The following is a 9,737-nucleotide window of genomic DNA, read 5'->3' as shown; positions in this document are numbered from 1 at the left end:
AAAAACGTTGTGACCATCCCGCCTGGTTTATCTGCAGTGAAGATTTTAGAGTCATTTTTTCACAAATTATTATTATTACTTTTGGTTACTTAAGTTTGAATGATTTACTTAACTGCTGTTATTTTTTTCATGCATGTCGGCTTTTTTTTACCTTCAGTTTGACCCAGACTGACCACTGCTGTAGTGTATTCAAGGACGTAGAAGAAGACATGTTCATAGAATGACTGATAGCACACTGCCCCACCCCCACTGACTGCTACAGAGCGCTGGTCGCCTGTGTATTAAATTTGATTAATATTGAAGGTATCACGTGTCCAAATCAAACCAAACTCTGCACTGCACTTCCCTGGGACACATACACATGCCAAGTGCTTTCAAGATATTAGTTCCACAGACATTTGGGGACTCAGTAAAAAAATATGAAGAGCATTTTATTTGAAAAGTAACATAGTTTTAAAAAAATGATAATGTCTAATAAAATATCTGATAGAGAAAGAGAGAGCAGAAGAAAAGATGGTTGATGAACGGGATTGGAAACATCTTTCATTTTGCTTCATCCATTGCCCGAGGACGTGTGTAGCTGTTGAAAGGGAATTAGAGAGTTGAGTCCTGTGTCACAGCCCTGTTAACCTCCTCAATGGCCGATGTAATCTCTCACCACAGGAGCCCGGCTACGGTTCAAATGCGCCTTCAGCTACTTTGGTTTGTCTATAAGTTAAAAAAAAAGGGCCAGACAAATTGGTTAAACCAGACATTTCGACGACTGTATGAAACTGAAACGTGACACAAGTGTGGGAAAAGTACAGACCAGCGTGTGGTGTATATTTAGATCTTCTTTGTTCCTCCTTCAGTATCCTCGGCTTTATATTTACTCATCCTGTTGTTGGTAATGAGCCAGACCAGTAAATGTGGTGTCATGACTACCGCAGCCAAGGATTTCTCTGTTTGCTTAGCCTCTCATCTCCATCAGCTCCGTCCAATGAAAACCCACAGTCTGTGTGCGTGCTGTTGCCATCATGTTTATATATTAGGTTTTATACATAACCATGCAAAGGTCATAAATGAGGGGATTCTCATGCTCCTGTTGTATTCCTGCCACAGCATCGCTAAAAGTCGCGATGGTTCGCCATGACCTCAGTATTTTCCTGTCCACTCCTTTGTTTTTGCCCTCACTTGCCATCCGAAATCACCCACTTACTCACTAACCGAGTAGTGTCCGAGAGCATTTTTTTTTCCCCCCGATGAGCTCACTAAATAGTGCTCTTAGTGGAACTCACTCCATAGTGCATTTTTCTCCGCGTCTGTAATAATGTCATTGTTGCAGGATTATGATGTACAAAAACATCAATGTCGGCCGGTGGAAAATCCCAGAGTAAATCTTAAATGTTTGTTTTACACTTTGCATTAATACTTTAATGTAAAAAACATGTTGAATGACCATCTTTAAATGTAGAAATACACTTGTTTCCCACACTTTGTGCTGTGACGGGCTGCTCTGCTCCTATTTACATTTGTACAACAGGTCGGGCTGTTCCTGCTGCCCTCGCACCTTTTGTCTCTCCACCATGAGTGCAATGCATGATGGTAAATATTGCTCGATTAGTGACCATCGGTTGTACACTATTTTTTAATGGTGGGAAACAATGAGTGCACTATATAGGGTATAAAAACCTTCACTAAACATTCGGACACCACTACAAAAAGGTGACCTCACTATATAGTGACTAGTGAGTGATTTTGGACACAGCCTCTGTGTTTTGGTGGGTGTGACTTCTCCCTCTCTCTCTCTCTGCTGTACGTGCGCTCAAGTGGACTAACCTGAATCTCATTCACCTCATCAACGGCAGTACTTAAACCCCAGATGTTGCAGTCACTCTTCGCTGGATTGTTCCGTTCACTCAGTGGTGCGGTGCGCTCTGGCTCAGACTTGGGAATTTGCTACTTGAAGCGTTTGAACTTGCTTCGTTGTTTTTGGCCTCACTTGTAACCTGTGTCTTTTCTCGTCTGCTCTCCACCTGCCCACTCCACAGTCTTCACTCCTTCAGGAACACAGACCAAGCTTCACCAAATGCTCTTTTGTTAAAAAATAAACTGTTGTTGTTTTTTTTCACTAAAAACAGAGTCTGCGTTTGGTTCCAGCTTTTGTATCATATATCAATAACAAACATGATGCTTTAAATTGCATCAAAGCAAAACTGTAACTTTTAAAGAAGAAAAAAATATTTGTTTTACAATCATATAATTATTAATAATAATAATCAGCAACTATAATGTCACTCAGTAGAGTGCATACTTTCGCAAAGGCGAAACAGTGGGGCCTGGGTACTTTGTAGGCTATCAACAGTTTCTGCTTGGGGCTGAGATTAGTCCAACAGGTAATGTATAAAGTTGATAGGTCAGAGCACAGTGCTATTGTGTTAGCATGATATATTTTTAGAGCAGGATGAAAGAGTCATAGCAATATTTCCACAAGTTTATGCAAAATCCTGCTAACAAACAAACAAACAATGAAATTGACAGGGTTGAAAACCACCAGATTTGTCACTACAGGTGATAAGTGGTGCGCTCAAGATAATAACATGCTCCCACATGATAAATATACGTATAAGAAATTAACTTGTTCACCCAAGACAATAACCTTGCGGGAACAAGTTATCGATGTGTATGACAAATGATTCAGCAAGAATTTCATGATGTATGACATTTCAAGGTGAGAATAGAACTTGATTAGCTGAGTGCTCTCCATCACGGTGGTTATGTTCATCTGCAGCCGTCAGACCACATTTATCTTAAGTAAATTTATCTTGATAATCCCCTATCGGGACTTTAGGCTCTCCTTACATTTTAGAAAAAAAAACTCAGTTCATGTTCAGACCAGAGAGTGGCTCAGCAAAATGAATTCCCAGGTAATGCTGGAAGCTTGGTGACATTATGTTTACTTGTAGGGTCTGTTACACAGCATACCTCTGACAGCTGTTGCTACTAACATTAACTATAGCTCCACTCTATTCATGAGCAGGCTACATCATTTTTATGTTGCCAGAATGACCACGCCCCCATTGGGGTGAAAGCAAACGCTGAGAAAGTGCCAGCGTCCAATTGAAAAGCCTTCTGCGAGACAAAGAGCTGCTGCGTCACATTTTGTGAATCACATAATAAAAGCACAGTTTGCAATTTCCCTTTCATCCACAAAGACAATGGGACAACAAAAGAAGAGATCTGTGGGACCTGGCCAGTCTTTACCTGTTCATCTGTGGAAAACACTTCATCACAGGTTAGCTGAAAGGCAATATAGTGATGAGAAAAAGTAGCAGATGCCAGATTACCAGCAGATTCAAGAAGTACATTTTCAGGATAGGACACCTCCGGCAACTGAGTGGGGGTCGGTTGTGATAGAGGCATCGACTAAAAAGACACTCAGTGACTCCTTTTTAAAAAAAAATGTTGCCAATTATACATGAAAATAAAAACTGTTTTCTTATTTTATGCTGTTGAATTAGCAAAGACCTCAGAATTTGAGTTTGCCGCCTATCAAATCAGTATTCAAAAATGGGCGGGGAAATGAAGCAAATGCAAAGTACCCTCGTCTATTGAAGGGAGCCATGACAGTGTGACACTGAGCCACCATGTACAACACCTGGACCTGAAGCAGCTAAATGGAATTCAGTCGTGATTCATGTAACTGTTCTTTGTGGAAAAAGCCCATTCATTCCACTTCTAGAATATGTCACATTTGAAGTTGTCCATACATGTCCTGTTTAAGCTTGTAAAACCAAAACCCTACGGAGAAAAAAAGGCGTCTTACCCTCCAAAATTGTATTTAATCTATTAACTTTTTGACGTTAAGAAAGAATGAATTGTTTTGTACTTCATTTGTTATTGGCAAAGTCTTAACATTTGGACCTGACAAAGTGTGGAACAAGATTTAAAGAAATAAATACAAAGCTTTTATTAACTATTTCCTGTGTTCCTTCTTTCCTTGGAACCAGTAAGAACACAGTGATTTCCTCCTTGCACAACCTTGGCCCCCGGGGTCGTTCACCACCCCTACGTGGGTTCTGATGCTGTTATTTGGCTACGAGATGATGCAGTGCCTGGAGCTGCATCTGGTGTTGACCCAGGCAAACCGGTGGACAGGATGTTCCTGAGCGTCCCTGGGCTCCGGGGCTCTCTCCACGGCCCTCAGCCTGTTTGTTTTTCCGGCTGAGAGCTGCCATTCGCCATCCCACCCCCCCCTACCATCACTGTGCCTCAGCAAGAATGTAAACACACGTGGAGGATATGTGCACATGTTCTGTACGTGTGCTGTACGGAATTGATCATGTTAAAGCAAACGCACGGGGAAAAGTTTGCACAACACATGAGTGCAAATGTTTAAAAAAATGATGTCTTGGGATCCTTCTGCACCTGGATGAACATATGGTCCATAAAAGCTGCAATATTCTTCTATTATTGATTATTACAATAACTATGTGAATGTAATATTATAGTGATTCTATGAACCTGTAACTTAATACAACCCAAATCTAGTTTTGCGCTTATATATAGGCTCTAATATCTGCCCCTTCTTGGCCCCTGGCTATAAAATAACGAGGCTGTCTAATGCCTTTACAGCATCTTCACACCAGGCCGCCTCTTTACCAAGAAATGTTTGTACTCTTCACGTGAGAAATGGTCAAAGCTCCGACTCCGACTCCCAAACACAGCGAGGCAGGCCCCGCAGGCCTCAGAGACCCAAACAGTTTACGCACCGGCACCACAACCTGTTTAACCTTCCACATAGCACCTGTCCTGTCCGCTAAACACTTCCGAACCCAATTTGTAGGAGGTCGTAAACATTCGCAGCGCTGTGTTTACGTAATGCGTCTAAGAACACCGCCCCCCCCCTACGTTAGCTGAGGACGGACCGGCACCGAGGCAGGGTGCAGCGAGCAGACCCAGGCAGGCATGTTAAGTGTGGCTGATCACTTTCATCTGTCACTTCACTCCTTGAATTTATGGCTATTTGTGTTGGGGGGAATTTATATAACGTGTTGATAACACACGGTCAAATTGATTGGTGGGAAAACAGAAGTCATTACATAATCACGTTTCAGCTTTACAACCTATCCCCTAACATTTTCACCTGTGCCCCCAATAGACCAGAGCAGAAGATAAACAGCATTTCATATGAATTCAGAGACTTGCTCAATAACTAGCTTTATTTATGAGCCTATATGTCAGACTGTCCTATTTCTAACTGTCCTCTAGGGGTTGGCAAAACACATTCTAGGAATTGCCATGAATCATTGTAGATGAGGTAACACTTCATGTAACAGTGATCCCTGGAATGCGGTGAATGTCTTAAACCAAGATGATATATAATCAGGTGAAAGTATCTGAAAGTGGAATTCAAGTGCATCCTCCATAGGGCCCATCATTTATCGTGTGGCATATGGAGGGATCACGGCAAGTTTAGCGTCTTGTAGCTGACGTTTTTCAGCTATAAAAACTAAAAAAAGTTTAAAAACTCACTCTTCACAACCACTCAACACAACATAGACTCTATAGAAAGATGGACGACATGGCTGCTCCCACAAAAGTGAAGGCAAAGTGTCTCAGACCAGTGTTAGTGGATGGGACACGGACCTATACAGTCAAAGTATAGATCAAATATTTCTCTTCTGGTGGACTTTTAGGCTTAAAACACGGTGTAAATGACCTTGTTTCGAGTCTAATATGAATTAGAGAAGTGGTCGCCGGTTAATTCAATTATATCGATTTATTTTTCCAGAAGTGTTTTGTGGGCTCAAACACTTCACCCCCCCCTCCATCGGCATATTGGTGAGTAAATAATGAGTGACTCTTTTTTCAGTGAACTGTCCCTTTAATGAAAGGAGCACCATTTAATGTAATAATAATAATAATAACAATAATTATGAGCCGTAACCACCTTATGAATGGTAAATGATAGTAAATGGTCTGTATGTCTATAGAGCTTTTCTAGTCTTAATGATGACTCAAATCGCTTGACAGTTTTTTTGCTATTCACCCATGAACACACACATTTATACAGTGCATCTATGGGCAGCACTTTATTTTTCTATGAGAAAATGGGCCAATTTAGGGTTCAGGACCCTGGATGCCCAAGGACACAATATCATATCAAATATATTATTTTTAACATGAATGAAGTAACATTAAAATCATCCAGGACTAGGGTCCTCTCCTCACATGAAGGACACACAAGGAAATGGGATTACCGGGGGGTCTTTTTCAAATGTGTTCTGTTGTCTGATTTATGTGTTAATCTCTTGCGACGATCATGAAACTCTTAATCCAAGAGGTGAATGAAATTTGTCTCTGTTAGTATGAAACAAATGCAGTGGGATTAGATTCCCCGCTGGTGCCTGTCCAGTAGAACCACATTTATACTGTATAAGGTAAATACCAGGATCACTATCTCTATGGATTTATGTAGCACAAGTTGTATGAGACTTCACATTTCAAGCTTCATATAACTCACATATATTCTACTCTGTATTTTGACAGTTTGTTTTGACTATGACAAAAGGGAGGTAGTTACAGTCTTAGTGCTGTGTAAAAATGTACAGGCTTTTTCCACAGGGTGAGTGAATGGGACTTTACACAGTAACTTGTATTGAAACTCTTCAGCTGGTTAAACATTTTGCCGCCTCTCTTCATTCTTTAATCCAAAACAGATGTTCTTTTCACTGCATGATCACTAATGAGGTCTATTAATATGAGATGATTTTTCGCCTGAGTGGGACATTAGCACTGAGGGCCTCTACATACTGAATAAAGTAGAGGCTCAGGTTGCTGCTGATAAGTGTACTTAAAAACATAGTCAATAAAAAAAAAAGTGTAATAGAGCAGCTTAAAGTCCCTCTTATGATAAACGTAATTTAATAATCGTGCGAGAAACAAAGCCAATGTATTGTACTGCATGCATCCCTTTATAATTGTTAAGTTATAATAATTGTCTCATTTTGTCTATCAATAAACTTCACCTGTGTTTAAAAGTTAAAGGTCCAGTGTGTAAGATTTGAACATAAAATAATCCTAGTGCTGTTTTCAATAGTGTGTTTCATCTAAATTGGAGGAAGTGTTGCCTCCTTCACCCTAGAATGGGCTTCTTTATATGTAAATACTTTATCTTTACATCGGGAGTGGGTCCTTTCTACGGAGGCCACCATGTTGTTTACAGTAGCCCAAACTGGTGGAGGGTGAGGTGCTGCAACATGCAACATGCAACTTCACCACTAGATGTCACTAAATTCTACACACTGAACCTTTAAAGCTTGTGATATTTTAACAATGTAGCACATATTGATTGATAATAAATACTTGCAGATATTGGTCTACAGAATTGATATTGATAGCTATGCCTAAAAAAATATACAATATGCTCATATTGTTTTACAATCTCTTTACAGCGGTATTAATATGGTATTATTATTTTTCTGACATACATCCCTCTTATAATTGTTAGGTTGTTATATGTTTATCATTTTGTCTATCAGTAAAATTCACCTGTGCTTAAACATTAAAACATTTGATACTTGTAATGGTGTAGCACAAATTGACTGATAATGAATATTTACAAAGATTCTTAATCGACACCCTTGATATTAATAGCTACACCACAAAATAAGTACCTTCTGCTAGCATCCCTCTTATTATTGTCAACTTACAATAATATCATCATTGTGTCAATCAATAAAATTCACCTGTGCTTGATAGTTTGATATTGAACATGTAGCACATATTGAATATTTAATCCTGCATGCAGTGCGGGTGGAGCATCTCTCTGATTGTATTTCTAGTTTTCTGAGGTAGAAAACCCTTTCACTTTACTTATTTGTAAATATGAAAAAAATAATCCCTGAAGCTTCAACAATGATGGTTGAAATACTTGGTCTTCTTATCCACAACAACTGAGCTATAGACTGTTGTGTTTGGATCTAATCGAATTAAGCTCTGTTGGTTTCAAAATATGAACACTTGAACTTAGCTTTACCTCATCGACAGCCTCTTCACTTTTCTCCAGCTTTAAATGAGAACCCCACAGTGCCAGCGCCCTGCGGCCGTGTCTGCCTCAAACTGCCTTAGTGCCGTTAAAATCTTTTTTGAATTACAGTGATATATGTATTTTCCCTCTGCTCTAAATACAGTATCATCCCGACTGTCAGTTTGTTAGACACAAAATGTGGACGTATGGCCCTGACACAGCTGTATACAATCGTGCTCATGGAGCCGGAAAAATTAGATTTCACTGCTTCTTTCGTACATCACACTCACAAATAACGGCATGGCTCGTGAACTATGAGGTCCTGAAACGTAATAATGTTTCATATATTGTCTCCGTGATGGATTCTGTCACATCCACACCACAGAGATATTTTAAAGCTACATCACCATGTAACACAATTAGAACTCGACACGATGCATCTCTGGGGATTGTTTCTTCCCTTGATAGGATAAGTGTGTCTTTTCACCTTTCTCTTTGTGTTGGCAAACCTAAAGAGTAATGTGGGGTTGAAGTTTATTGTTCATTTGTGCTTATGTTTGTTTTTTTTTTACCTCTGAAGGATTGAACAAAAACTAGTGGATGTGTGTCCCTGAAACTTGGTGGAAGGACGCAGTGTGGGTCAGACAAGAATCCATGAAATTTTGGTGGATCTGGACCTTTTCACTCTTTGAGACAAAATGCCTTTTAAAAATATGTTTGCACTTTTTCAATGTACAGATATTTATGAAAATATTATTAATAAATAACACAAACGACAAAAATTGAAAGTATAGTGTAAAGCTGTTTGAGGAGGACTCACTTATGACAAGGAATAATTCTGAATCACAAGTGGTGATCCTGAAAAGACCCAACAGTGCAGCTCTATTTACCTTTTAAAGGCAATTACACCCTGTTCGTTTTTTTCTGGCCAGCTAATTCCTCTAGTTTCCTGCAAGTTTTACTGACAGCAAACTCAACCCTGATCTGTATGGTTTAACACAAAGTGTAGTTTGGTCATAAGCATCTTAACAGGTGGAATGAACATTTAACAGCTGATCAGAGACATAGCTCCAATGGTATTGACATCGTGGATTATAAATGTGTAAAAGGGTTGGCTAACCCACTTACAACAACAAGGAAAAAAAACACTTCATTCATTTTAAATTGAATTATTTAACTTATTTTGTAATGATATGGAATCCACGCAGGGCGCGGGGCTTGTGCAGGTAACGTCTGCTCTCCGCTCTCCCATTTGCTTGCCTGTGTTTGGCTTCAGTGCTTTTAGTTTACACTAGATTCCCATTAGTGTCAGAGATGCTGGGTGATGTCCAGTTACTGTGTGAGAGAGATAAACAGGGAGAGGGGGGAGGTCAGCGTCTTCCCTCTCTGTGGACAGTACAGGTGGTATTTGCTGGTGTGTGTATGTGTTATGATTATTTAAATATTTGTGATTTTGTTTAAGTGTGTGTATGTGCTCACAAGGGCTGTTTGTACATTAGTGTAATTTTCCTGCACAACAAAGTTAGTCCAGTTATGTAGCCAGCTCTCCCCGGGCCTTATCTTGATTGGTTAGGGGAGGACGGGGTGGGAGAGGCGATCTGTCGTTGACGATCCACATGCGCTCTCAGTTGCACTGTGTCTATAGGGAGCGCACACACCTCCTTCACAGCCTCAAAGGTCCTACTGGACAGGAGGACTGGTGCTGCAGATGACTGGTGGACTTCTT

The sequence above is a fragment of the Hippoglossus stenolepis genome, chromosome 21 (assembly GCF_022539355.2).
Source record: "Hippoglossus stenolepis isolate QCI-W04-F060 chromosome 21, HSTE1.2, whole genome shotgun sequence".
Lineage (NCBI taxonomy): Eukaryota > Metazoa > Chordata > Actinopteri > Pleuronectiformes > Pleuronectidae > Hippoglossus > Hippoglossus stenolepis.
This window is presented reverse-complemented; position numbering follows the sequence as displayed.